This window comes from Lissotriton helveticus, chromosome 6 (assembly GCF_964261635.1).
Source record: "Lissotriton helveticus chromosome 6, aLisHel1.1, whole genome shotgun sequence".
Lineage (NCBI taxonomy): Eukaryota > Metazoa > Chordata > Amphibia > Caudata > Salamandridae > Lissotriton > Lissotriton helveticus.
In genome coordinates, this window is record NC_136067.1 from 1,381,551,145 (window position 1) to 1,381,564,224 (window position 13,080).

General features: G+C 44.7%; 1 pseudogene across 1 annotated transcript in view; it reads right to left on the bottom strand.

The window, feature by feature from the left end:
• LOC144763511 (calcium homeostasis modulator protein 6-like) overlaps window positions 1–13,080 on the bottom strand; it is a 92,527-nt pseudogene that overhangs the window by 26,737 nt on the left and 52,710 nt on the right. The gene's annotated exons all lie outside the window — the stretch shown is intronic.

The following is a 13,080-nucleotide window of genomic DNA, read 5'->3' on the forward strand; positions in this document are numbered from 1 at the left end:
TGGTGATGTCGCCGAGTAGTAAATTCCCTATCCCGCGGCAGCGATAATCTCAGCTGCGCGGGTGTCCCAAAGATGAGGAAGTGCCCAGGAGACCACGAGGCAAGGTAGGAAGAGTGTGCTTTTAGTTTAAAATCAACAGCAGTAAAGTAATCTTACAAACAGTTTTTAAAAACCACGAACAACAGAGCTCCCGGCTGTGCCTCAGGAGTGAAAGCGGTCTAGGAAGCGAGCTCTCGAACAGCCCGGTTTTAAGGGCGGGGGCGTGGCTTTCTGTGAGGGGGCATGGCCTGAGGTCAGGCGTGGTGATGGCGCCGAGTAGTGAATTCCCTATCCCGCGGCAGCGATAATCTCGGCTGCGCGGGGGTCCCAAAGATGAGGAAGTGCCCAGGAGACCACGAGGCAAGGTAGGAAGAGTGTGCTTTTAGTTTAAAATCAACAGCAGTAAAGTAATCTTACAAACAGTTTTTAAAAAACACGAACAACAGAGCTCCCGGCTGTGCCTCAGGAGTGAAAGCGGTCTAGGAAGCGAGCTCTCGAACAGCCCGGTTTTAAGGGCGGGGCGTGGCCTACTGTGAGGGGGCGTGGCCTGAGGTGAGGCGTGGTGATGTCGCCGAGTAGTGAATTCCCTATCCCGCGGCAGCGATAATCTCGGCTGCGCGGGGGTCCCAAAGATGAGGAAGTGCCCAGGAGACCACGAGGCAAGGTAGGAAGAGTGTGCTTTTAGTTTAAAATCAACAGCAGTAAAGTAATCTAATAAAGTATGGCGCACTTCACTTTTAAACATATTCATCTAAAGCGCAGCATGCCACCATTGCTACAAAAATAAATACACATTTTTTTGGCCTACAATTTATAGACTTTTGTTGCAATTGGTGTTGCAATATTTAGCAATGCCAATAGCTCAAACTTAATTAATGCAAGACCTATTGCATTGCAAATGCTTGTTTGTTCATACTATCTATTTCAATTGAGTTTGAAAAGAGCTGTTCATGGCACAGCGCAGAATAATGAAGTTTCATGTGGGCATTTCAATAAATAAAAACGTTTCTATCTCATCAGTTTAAATTGAGTGCATAACAGCACTACTTTAATTGCAAGGTCACTCCTCTCTCTCTATACTATAAAGTATGGTGACAACAGAAATCCATGTTGTCATTCTTATCAGTGTTTCTAGGGCACTCAGGCTATTTTGTTCAAACCACAGTTCTGGCTCCATAGCCTTTGGGTTTAAAGTCAGTGAAGCTGGATGTGGAGGGTCCCTAGGAATAATGCACAAGTTGCACAGCCTTTAGTATCACACAATGATTTTCAGCGATCAGAATTAGCCTTCCCTACAGAAAAGGTTAGAGACCCCACCTAGTATATGGCCAGCCCTTTATTGAAAGAAAATCGCACAAACTGATTTTGTACTCCTTTTGCCACTTACTTGATTAAAAAAAGGGACACATTGATATTGCATCACCTAGCCCCATTTACCCTACAAGCACTGGCAAAGCCAAATAGTTTTCATGTTTTTTAAGGTGTGCAGATCGGGAATGTGCATGCTGTACAAACGTCAAACCGAGTACAGCACAGAAAAAAGCATCTAAAGGTGGATGCTACAGAAAATAATGCAACCCCTTCTGTTTCGTTCACTTTTTGGATGCTTTTGTTAGAACTCACTTACAAGTGTCACTTGTTGGCTGATTTATGATTCAATATAGTCCCTCATGTTCTCCAATGGAGGTGGAAGGACACACACAAACAGAATTTGGAAAAACTGTGAGACTAAAACACACGTGGATTAAGCCAAGATTTTATTTTTATTGTATCTATTTTAAAAATGTGCAGTTACCAAAAGGAAAGAGTAACCTGGTGCTAAGTCTACAACAATTACTCGCTTTGCAACACAGCAATTAGAGAGAAACCTGTCCAAATAATTGGTTTTTCAACTGTTTCCAGATACTCTGAGGATCAGTGTTGGCTTGTAAAAATAGAAGGAGGGAAATCCAGGCTTCCGCCATGAGTACCCAGTGTGAATGCTGCGAAAGCGAGGGATGACCAAAATGTTAGTTCCTATGGAACTAAGAGATTTTTCAGACATATGGTGACAGAAGATCTTGCACAAGTAGGCTTGTGAAGTCCCATAAAGCACCATCTGGCAGATGCATAGTGTCTTGAAAAGACATCTTTTGCAGATTGGGAGTCAATCTAAAGAGGACACATAGGCTGTGATGCGGGCTTTTTGTTTCAAATTGAGGATTATGTAGGAAGCAGTTTTCTCTAGACGTTGTAGTCGGTAAAATAGACGGCTAAACTAAAATAGGGAGAATTGCTGTAGTCCAATTGCAAAATAATAAATGATTGGGCAACTGTCTTTCAATGATAATTGGGAACAATGGAATGTTTTTTTCTGATGATGTGAAGCATGAAAAACAAGTAATGGAAAGCATATCTTTTTGAGCAATGGCTGTGCATGAAAAATAATTCCAAGATTGCAGACCACAGAAAAATGATCCGAAGAAGGACCAGGTGGGTGGAGGGGAGAAGATCTACATCAAGTGCCCAACTATTCCTTAACCAAGCAGAGTGATAACCGAAAACCCAATTTACCATCTTCAGGGTTTAGTCTGAAAGAGTTCATCCAACTGGCTACTGCACACATGTAGTCTTTAAAGTTTGATTTGAAAGAGTTTCTCCTGATTTCTAAGTGTACTATGAGATGTGATTCATGGGCATAGCAATAGAAGTTCATCCCAAAGGAGCGTATAGGGTTGGCCAAGGGAGTGAGATAAATGTTGAAGATTTGCGATCAGAGCTGCGCCCAAAGACATTCCACAGGATTCATGTTTGAAGTCAGGTTAGTAGCGAACTAGAGCAACTGCTTGCACGCCGTCTTCCTAGAAAAAGAACAACCAGCTGAGCACTGTATCCCTCACTCCCATGAAAGCGAGATGGTTTAATAGGATTGAGTGTGATACCATGACAAATGCTGCAGAAAGATCCAAGGGCACAATTATGGATTGTCATCCTTTATTTAAAATTGTACTGATACCGTTAGTGTCTGAGACGAACACCTTTTCAGTACTGATGGAAGGATGAAAGCCACATTGATGAATATCTAATGAACTGGAGGATTCTATGAATTTAAAATGTTGACATTTTACAATACTTACTATAACTTTCCAGGAAAAGGGAATAGTGAAATAAGCCTGTAGTTAGCCATTTATTATAGATTCAGCCCTATGCTTTTTCAGGAATGGCGTTCACAGTGTTTTAGGTGATTTTCCAAATTTTTGTACCGGCAGGGACATTAAAATGCCGGTGATCCCAGTAAAAAACCAGGCAGGTGTCAACCCTAATCTGAACAGAAAGTGACACCACTGCTTTCCAGGTTAAAGAAGAATCAGACAAGCTCTTCATTTTCCATCATCCATTTGCACCAGAGCTGTCATCACTGCAGTTGACATCACCCATCTGCATAGGAAGTGACACGCTGGATTACCAACAAAACATAATTAAAAGAAGAACATAAGAAGACTTAATTTCCCATCCCCCAACTGCACACGAAGTGACATCATGGTTTCCTGCCAAAACCATCTTTAAATGAAGCTAACTAGAGGACTTCATTACCCATCACCCATCTGACGCAAAATAATCTTTAAAATAAGAAACTTGGCAAGTAGACTTCATTTCACATCGTCCTTTAGCACAAGACAACATTTCAGCACATGCAGAGTTACCTAATAAAACCATCTTTATAAAAAGCCAGGCATAAGGACTTCCTTACCCATCATCCCTTTGCACTAAAGTTATATCATTGTTTTCCTGACAAAATCATCTGTGGAGGAGGAAGTCAAGCAAGAGGACTTTATTTCCTATCATCACTCTGTCCAGGAAGTGACATTACTGGTTTCCTGTTAAAACCATCTTTAAAATGCGAAGCCAGGAAAGAGGACTTAAGTTCCCATCATCCATCTCTACAGGAACTGACATCACTGTATTAACCATCATCCATCTGCGCAGGAAAGGACATCAGTGGTTTCCTGACAACCCTATCTTTTAAATGAAGAAGCCAGGCAAGGGAAGAAATGCGTTACTTACGTGTAACTGCAGTTATCCAGTATTGGTGTCTTTCATAGATTCACATGCCTGAATCATTCCCTGTCGTCGGAATGGGAGTCCCCGGTATATAAATAAAGTAATGTCCCATAGACATATAGAGAAATAGGTCTAAAGGCCTCACATTAGTAACCTATCCCTATCCTTTTGTAGAAAGGATCACACTCTAGAAAAGAGCCAATCAGCTGTCACCTCCCTCTAGAACCCTCCTGGAAGGAGCCCCAGTCCCTCAGATTTTCGTACGCACAAAGCTAAGAAGGCGTATTACTGAGAGAAGTAGGTGAGCCCTTCCAGGGGAGGCGGGAGGGTTGCATGTGAATTTATGAAAGACACCAATACTGGATAACTGCAGTTACAGGTAAGTAACGCATTTCTTATCCAGTATTAGGGGTGTCTCTCATAGATTCACATGCCTGAATCAGAGTAGCAAGCAATGAACAAAGTACATTTCGGATGGTATAGGATATACAAGTCATTAGATAACAACATATCAAACGACTAATAGAAACATGCATTCGCAAGCAAGAAATACCACCAAATTATACAATAGAGAAATGTGCATACATGAGAAGGATGGAGGGATGAAAAGAAGGCTCACCTCTACTGAAATAGATGACGAAGTACTGCTTGTTCCACCGCAGCATCCTTCATGAGTTTTGTATCCAGGCAGTAATGCCTAGTGGAGGTATGTGGCGACTTCCATGTTGCCGCTCTAAAAATGTCTATAACCGGCACTCCTGCAAAAAGCGCCATGGATGTAGATATTGCCCTGGTAGAGTGGGCTCTCACTTTAGATTGTAGGGGTTGCCCTGATTGTTCATGACAAAATGAAATAGCTGCCGAAATCCAGTGGGAAATACTTTGTTTGGTGAGTGGAAGGCCCTTCCTGGGCCTACTGTAAGCCACAAATAGCTGATTTGACTTTCTGAAGGCTTTTGTCTTTTCAATATAAAATTTCAGGCAGCGTTTAAGATCAAGAGAGTGTTACGACCTTTCCGCTGCAGAACTGGGATTCGGGAAGAAAGAGCGCAAGACCACAGGCTCGTTGAGATGGAAGTCCAACAGGACTTTTGGAATAAATTTCGGATTTGTCCGTAAAATTACTCTATTCTGCTTGAATTGCAGAAAGGGTTCCTGTATCGAGAAGGCTTGGAGCTCACTCAACCGCCTTGCGGAGGTGAGTGCAAGCAGGAGGGCTGTCTTCCAAGAGAGGTATTTCAGGTCAGCCCTGTGTACCGGCTCAAAGGGATGCTTCATGAGCTGATTAAGGACTGTCTTAAGGTGCCAGGTAGGCGGCAAAATCTTCACGGGGGAAAAGTCCTGTAGAGTCCTTTCAAAAACTGTTTGATCAATTTGTGAGACCAAAGAAAAGGGCCCGTAGGGAATCTTCTGTAATGGGATATCGCAGCCAAGTGGACCCTGACGGAAGCATGAGCAAGGCCTGAGTTTGCCAGATGGAGAAGATAAGGCAATACTTGTTCCGGAGAGGAAGAGAAAGGATGTAACCCTTGAGCCTTACACTAGATGCAGAACCTCTTCCATTTTAAAGAGTATGTTTTGTTGGTACTATCCGCTCGTGCTCGAGCCAGGATAGCTCTACAGTCTGGTGGAATATTCACATTCTGAAGTTCTCTGAACTCAGGAGCCAAGAGGCTAATTTGAGTGAAGCCAGATTTGGATGCTGAACTTGCTGGTTGTTCATCGTGAGTAGGGACGGAAACTGTTTCAAGCTTATTGGCTGCTCCAGAGAAAGGCTGTGGTGTTCCGTGAACCAATGTTGGTGTGGCCAAGTTGGGGCTATCCAAATGATTGTACAAGGCTCCGCTTTTAATGTCCTGAGGACTCTGGCAATCATTGGAAAACATGGAAAGGCGTACGCAAAGACGTTGCACCATGCGATCGAAAATGCATTCCCTAGAGACCCTTTCTGGGGATGCTAACTTGCGAAGTGTGGGCATTTGGCATTGGATCTTGTGGCGAGCAGGTCTATCCGGGGAGTGCCCAATCGTGAGAAGACGGTTGAGGATCCCTTGATCCAGTTCCCACTTGTGAGACGTTGTCCTCTGTCTGCTTAATGAGTCGGCAAGTACATTGTCCATGCCCGGGACGTACTCCGCCCGAAGAGATATATTGTGTCCGATTAACCAGTTCCAGATACTCTGCGACTCATGAGAGAGTGTCAGAGAATGAGTCCCCCCCTGTTTGTTGAGGTAGTTCATCGACGTGGTGTTGTCTGTACGGACGAGCACCAGGGAATTTTTGATCCTTGGAAGAAAGGCTTGAAGGGCAAGGAAGACTGCCCGTAGTTCAAGGAGATTGATATGGAGCCCTTTTTCGAAGAGGGACCACTTTCCGCTTATCTGCAGTTCTTGGAGGAAAGCTCCCCAACCTTCTAAGGAGGCGTCTGTCGTGATGATATGCGGTGCAGCCGGAAGCAGGAATGGTAAGCCTTGAGAAAGGTTCTGAAAAGACATCCACCATTGCAGGGCCTTGACCATCCGAGGAGTCACTTTTATGAGATCGTCGACGACCCTTTGCATTGGACCCATTGTTTTGAGAGTTCTTCCTGGAGGGGGCGCATGCGCAGACGGCAGTGAGGTATTAAGAGGATATTTGATGACATCATTCCCAGAAGGGATTTGAAAAGGCGGACCGTTAAGGTCCTCTTTGAAGCCACGAGGATCGCCAGTGCCAAAAGCTTGTCCTTCCACTCTTGAGATGGGAAGGATTTCCTCAGTTGTGTGTCGAGAGTTGCACCTAGGAAGTTGATGCGCTGTGAAGGTAGAAGGACTGATTTTTCCCGATTGAGCGTGAGTCCTACACAATTGAAAAGCTGTAGACAGGCGTTGGAAGACCTGGACGCATATTCTAAGGGTGGAGCCATGATCAGCCAGTCATCCAGATATGGAAAGACTTGATGGTGGTGCTGTCTGAGATATGCAGCTACTGGGGAGAGACACTTTGTAAAGATGCGAGGTGCAGACTTCAGTCCGAATGGCAGGACGCGAAATTGAAAGTGTCTGCCTGCCACTGCAAATCTTAAATATTTTTTGTGATTTCTGTGAATCGGGATGTGGAGGTAAGCGTCCTGAAGGTCCAGGGACACCATGTAATCTCCCCCTCCAGGAGTTGCAAGACCTCCTGGATTGTTACCATGCAAAACGACTGCTTCTTCAGGAATTTGTTGAGGGCTCTGAGGTCCAAAATTGGTCTCCACTTCTTTTCCTTTTTCTGAATTATAAAGAAGCGGGAATAAAATCCTTTCCCTCGTTGAGACAGAGGGACCTTCTCTATCGCCCCTTTCTGGAGCATAAGAGGGACTTCTCGGAGAAGCAGACGTAGATTTTTGTGAAGCATAGGGCGGAGAGGAGTCTGGCAAGGCAAATGCATAAATTCCAAAGAATGGCCGAATTGAACTAATTGTAGGACCCAACGGTCCGTGGTAATCTGCTTCCAATTTTTTATGAAATGGGATATTTTTCCTCCAATTTTTAATGATGGAAATGAATCTGAGACTGGCTGAAGTGAAAGGTCATTGTCTACGTCCGTTGTTTTTTCGTTGGCTTTTACCATGAATGGTCATCTTGCCATAAGAGGATTGTTGATTTTGTTGCTGGCGCTGCTGATACTGGGATCGATTCTGGCCTGAAAAATATGAAGACCGGTACTGGTAGTCCCCTCTATAAGAGGACTGTCCTCTACCTCTAGACCCACAAAAGGGCTGACTTGTACTGGAGAGTGCCCAATGCTCTAGTAGTGTCAGTGTCCTTTTTTATACTCTGCAGCGCTTCATCAATCTGTGAGCCAAAGAGAAATTGGCCATCATAGGGCATATACATTATTTTCGATTGTATCTCGGGACGAAATGAAGATGCCCTTAGCCAACCTTGTCGCCGCAAGACTGCCGCCCCAGCCAGCTGACGAAATCCTGTGGTTGCGATATCCATCGTACAGTCTATTATTTCTGACGCTGAGGCTTCACCCTCTAGTAATATCTTATTCGCCTCTTCTTTTCACTCATTAGGTAACTCCGATAGGTATGGGGCTATATCCGCCGATGGCTGTCTATTGTAGCACCCCAAAAGCGCCAAGGCATTGGCCGCCTTAACTGTTACTGCAGACATTGACGAGAATCGCTTCCCAATGTTGTCTAATCTTCGGCCTTCCTTAGCTGGAGGGGCTGATACCGGGGCAGAAGGATTTCTGGACTTCTTCTGGGCCACCTGAGTAACAACCGAATCCGGCTTGGGGTGTCTTGTCAAACTAGCCGGTGCAGTATCAGGCGCCCTATACTTCTTATCTAAGCGAGGTACTACAGGTGGTACCGAGTTAGGGTTCTGCATGACCTTAACACCCTGTTCCCACAGGCATTCAATAATGGGTATTGATCTTACTGACTTATTTAGAGGTTCCTTAAATCATATAAGAAGCAGTCTTGCTGTTGAGTGACCATTGGAATTTTGAAACGTTGAGCGGCCCTCTCAACCACATTATGGAACCCTCCAATGTCGGCAGGTGGTGAATCTGCGGGCGCAGGTACTGGAGATGCGGGAGAGGGAATGACATTGTCATCCCAGTCATCGTGGTTAGATTGAGTATCTTGTAGTTCTCCCTCATCCTGTTGTTTTTCTTCCTCCTCCTCATCAGTAGACGGAGGATGCGGTAGATCAATCCGCTCCGGCTGTACACTCAAAGGTGGAGGCGTGGTCCTGGTGAGGGAGATACTGCGGAAGGCTGAGGAGCAGGAGACTCGGAAAACCTCTGTTTATAGTCTTGTATGAGGAACCGCAAGTCCGAAACCAAAGAGGTATGAAGGCAAACCATTGGAGGTGGTGGTGGATGATATTCCTCCACCTGATCCTCTTCATCGTCCGAACTCTGACATTTGACATGAAGCTCCGAAGGGCTTGTCGCCGTCTGACACATGTCCCTTTCATCTGAATCCTCCTCCTGAAGAAGACATGCTGGAGGCAGTGGCTGGACTCTGCTTGGCGATGTTAAAGCCGGCGTCAGCGCCTTTTTTTTAATCTTTAGATGTACATTTGTGCTTTGCAGATCTGAATCCATCATCGTCGACGGTGTGGTCGTCGATGGCGGAGCGTCGACGGGTGTCATAGCCGGAGGATTCATCGTCGACGGGGCCATCGTCGACGTTGGAGACATCACTGGAGACTTCGTCGACTGTGTTTTTATCGACGGTACCTTCGTCAGCGGTACCTTTGTAGACGGTACCTTTGTCGATGATGTTTTCGTCGATGGTGTTGACGTCGACGATGTTGACTTCGTCGTCGAGTTCGTCGCCGATTGCGTCGTTGGAGGGTGCAGCGTCAACGGGTGTTTTGACGACGACGGCGTTTTCTTGGTGCTTATCGTCGACGATACAGTTTTACCTGCCGTCAACTATAGGGTCGTAGTCGTCAACGAGGACAATGAGATCGATGCCATCGACGTAGAAACCGTCGTCGTCGATGTTGATACATACGATGCAGTAGACATAGCTCTAATCGAACATGAAGACGTCGACGACGATACCGTCGTCGACGGAGTCGAAACAGGCTTTTTGAAGGTGGGAACTTCCTGAGAGGAAACCTTCACAGAAGTAGCCTTGGAGAGAACCTCTGAAGACTTTTTTGATGTCTTCTTTTGAGGAGGTACCGTAGGGCTAGGAGAAGCCACCCTTGGTCTCTTTAGTGAAGATTTTGAAGAGACTGAACAACCTTCACTTTCCACAGAAGACTCCAGGTTGTCCCTGTCTTTTAGCCTCTGGAGCCAGATTAAGAGGCGTCCCTCACGGTCTTTGAGGGTTTTAATGGAAAAGGTACGACATACCTTGCAGTCCTTAGAAGAATGGTCTGGATACAGGCAATACAGACAGTCTTGATGTTGGTCATCTATATGCAGCCTTTTCTTTCCACAGGAACCACAATACCTAAAAGACCCTTTTTAGGTGTGTCAGCCATGATGATATCAGCAATCACAGATGGAACAGAATAAAATACCAAAGAACACTGGAAACCAGTTGTGAAGAAAAAAACCTGACCAGATCTCAGAGGAGACTCCCTTAGCACAACGTGCAGTAGAAATTCTGAGGGACTGAGGCTCCTTCCAGGAGAGTTCTAGAGGGAGGTGACAGCTGATTGACTTTTTCTAGAGTTTGGTCCTTTCTACGAAAGGACAGGGATAGGTTACTAATGTAAGGCCTTTAGGCCTATTTATCTATATGTCAATGGGACATTACTTTATTTATATACCGGGGACTCCCATTCCGACAACGGGGAATGATTCAGGCATGTGAATCTATGAAAGACACCCCTAATACTGGATAAATTCATTTCCCATCATCCATCTGCATAAGAAGTGAATATCACATATTTCATGCCAAAAGCATCTATAAAAGGAGAAGTGAGGCAAGAGGACTCAATTTTCCATTATCCATATGCAGAGGAAGTGGCATCACTTCGTGCTTCATCCCTACTTCAATTAAATATTCAGGGCCCCCCATCCTCAGGAAAATGTGAACGCAGACAAATGCTTCACCTGTTTTGGGTTTGTTAGGGTGACTTTAGCCTCTGGAATAACACAAACTAAAAAGGAATATTAAAAAAAACACACACACAGGAAAAAATCTAGTCAACTTCACTGGCATACTCATTATGGTACAGCATTCACACAACTAACACAATCCAGAGGCCACATTCTCAAGCTTGACTTCTCAACATCAACAGCAAACAATACAAACCACCCACACCCCCTGGACCCTGACGACCTAGATAAGTGCTGGCCCATCATAAACATACAATTCATTGGCAAGATCAATGAAAAATGTGTTTATATTCAACTCCAAGATCGCATTAATGCTAAACATTGCCTCCATGACCACCAATCTGACTTCATATCCTGCAGCATGGGGAACCCTCCCTCACACATCGCAGACAATGCCCTCCTGACCACAGATGAAGATAAGCCTTGCCTCCTCATATTGTTGAACCTCTCAGTTGCCTTTGACACAATCAACTATTCCACCATCTCATGAATCATGGAAACTTGAAAGGGACTCACAGGCAATGTCCTTCATTGGATCTCCTCCTACCTTTCCAACCAACACCAGTTTGTTCACGTAGGCAAACCCCAGGTCACAAAACATCCCTTTCAGTTACTAAATCCTCAGAATTCCATACTGTTCCATGTCAACTTTAATCTCTACATTAAGTAGCTTGGTTCTCTATTTACAGATAACAGCATCAAGGTTCACCAATACGTTGATGTTGTTCAGCTCTACTTGAAAGTCTCTTCTGCTTCATAAATTCAGCACCTCAAACACTGCCTGCATATCTGAAGGACCTGGATGCCTAGTGCGCACATGAAGCTCAATCAACCAAGTCTGAATTTCTCTTATTTGCTGAAAACAACAAACAAAAAGTACAAACCTGACTCAATGACATGACCACTGACAGTTTGAAATCTCAACTTGCACTGAATGCCAGCTCACTTGGACTCACCCTGGACACCTACCTGACCCTCAAGGAATATATAGCCAAGATTGTGGGTACTAGTGCTCTCTCCTACAGAAAGAAAAACGCTTTCTTCCACAATGCGACTTCTGAAATGCTGTTAAAGCCCTCATACTCTTGCCTCTGGATTGTGCAGATGCCCTTGTCAATGGCCTCTCGGACTCCAAACCTGTACCTCTTATGGGCACCCTAAGCACCCCATCAAATCTCATCCAGAGCCTGAGTAAATATAATCATATCAACCCCATACTGATGGAAATTCATTGGCTCCCTCTGCTACCCCACAATTTACAAATCCATCATTACCAGCACCCCTGCTTATCTGGCAGAAAAGCTCACCATCTCTGGTGGTTTTCAGTACGCTATCAGACTAGACTAAGAAGTGTAAAAAAAAAGGCTGCATGCCATTTCTATCCGTGCACCCAGGATCTGGAACAACAACCTTGTGTCTACCAGGTCTACCCCGAGGCTGCTCTAAGTTTGGGAAGATCTGAAGATGCACTCCTTTATAGAACACTACACCACAATGCAATAGGGAATGCATAGTTAAAAAACCAGCTACCTCTCCTATTACCCGTTGAGTAAATGCTGGTCTTTGACCCGGTACAGCTAGGTCCTTGGTACAGAAATATCACATACATATACAGACATTAAAAGCAATAAAGAAAAAGGTAACTAAAATACCTTGCACTCAGCACAAGATGGGAGTAATGAAATCTCACACTAATAGCTGATGGGTAAGAAATAAAGAAGATAAACTCTAGCTGTAGGAGACTGAGCCAAAACTCCCTCAAACTAGTATAGACTACAATACACCTGTCAATAAAAGAGCAAAGGCATACACCTTAAACCTAAAAACTGGGGTAAGGATATGTTGTCTACTGAGTATGTAACTACAGCAAACATAATGTCAAATTAGTTGGTGCTATGCTTGACCAGGTGCAAATACTAGAAGTGTATGCAGCACAAATGAAGCAAAAGCACTCAGAAGTCTTTGAAAGTGTAGGAGTACAAAAGCATCAGTATTGTTATAGTTACAGTGGCAAATGGTGCCAGTTTGAGGGATTTTCTTGTATTTGAGGCTTCTGCCCTGGGTTGCTCACAGAGCTAAATCGGGATGCTAAATGGCCTTTTGCTCGTTATCAGGGCCAGACTGGAGAACCAAAAGCAGCCCTGGAAAAAATGCTCAGACCAGTCCGCACCCTTTGTCTCCTCCTGCAATCTGTCTTTTCCTCCATTTATTTTCTCTCTCCTCCAATCCCTCTCTGTTCACTTTCTCTCTATGCTCCCTTTCTCGAAGCCTCCCCGTGCCATCTGCAATTAACCGTGGGGAGCTGGGGCTAGTTAAAGATGCACCAGGATCTTCAGAAGCTCTGGACCTCAGAACAGCCAGCATATCTCAGAGCATCCATAACGCTATTCTTGAAATGAAGAGCATGCTACACCTTACCGAACACTCTCTCTCTAA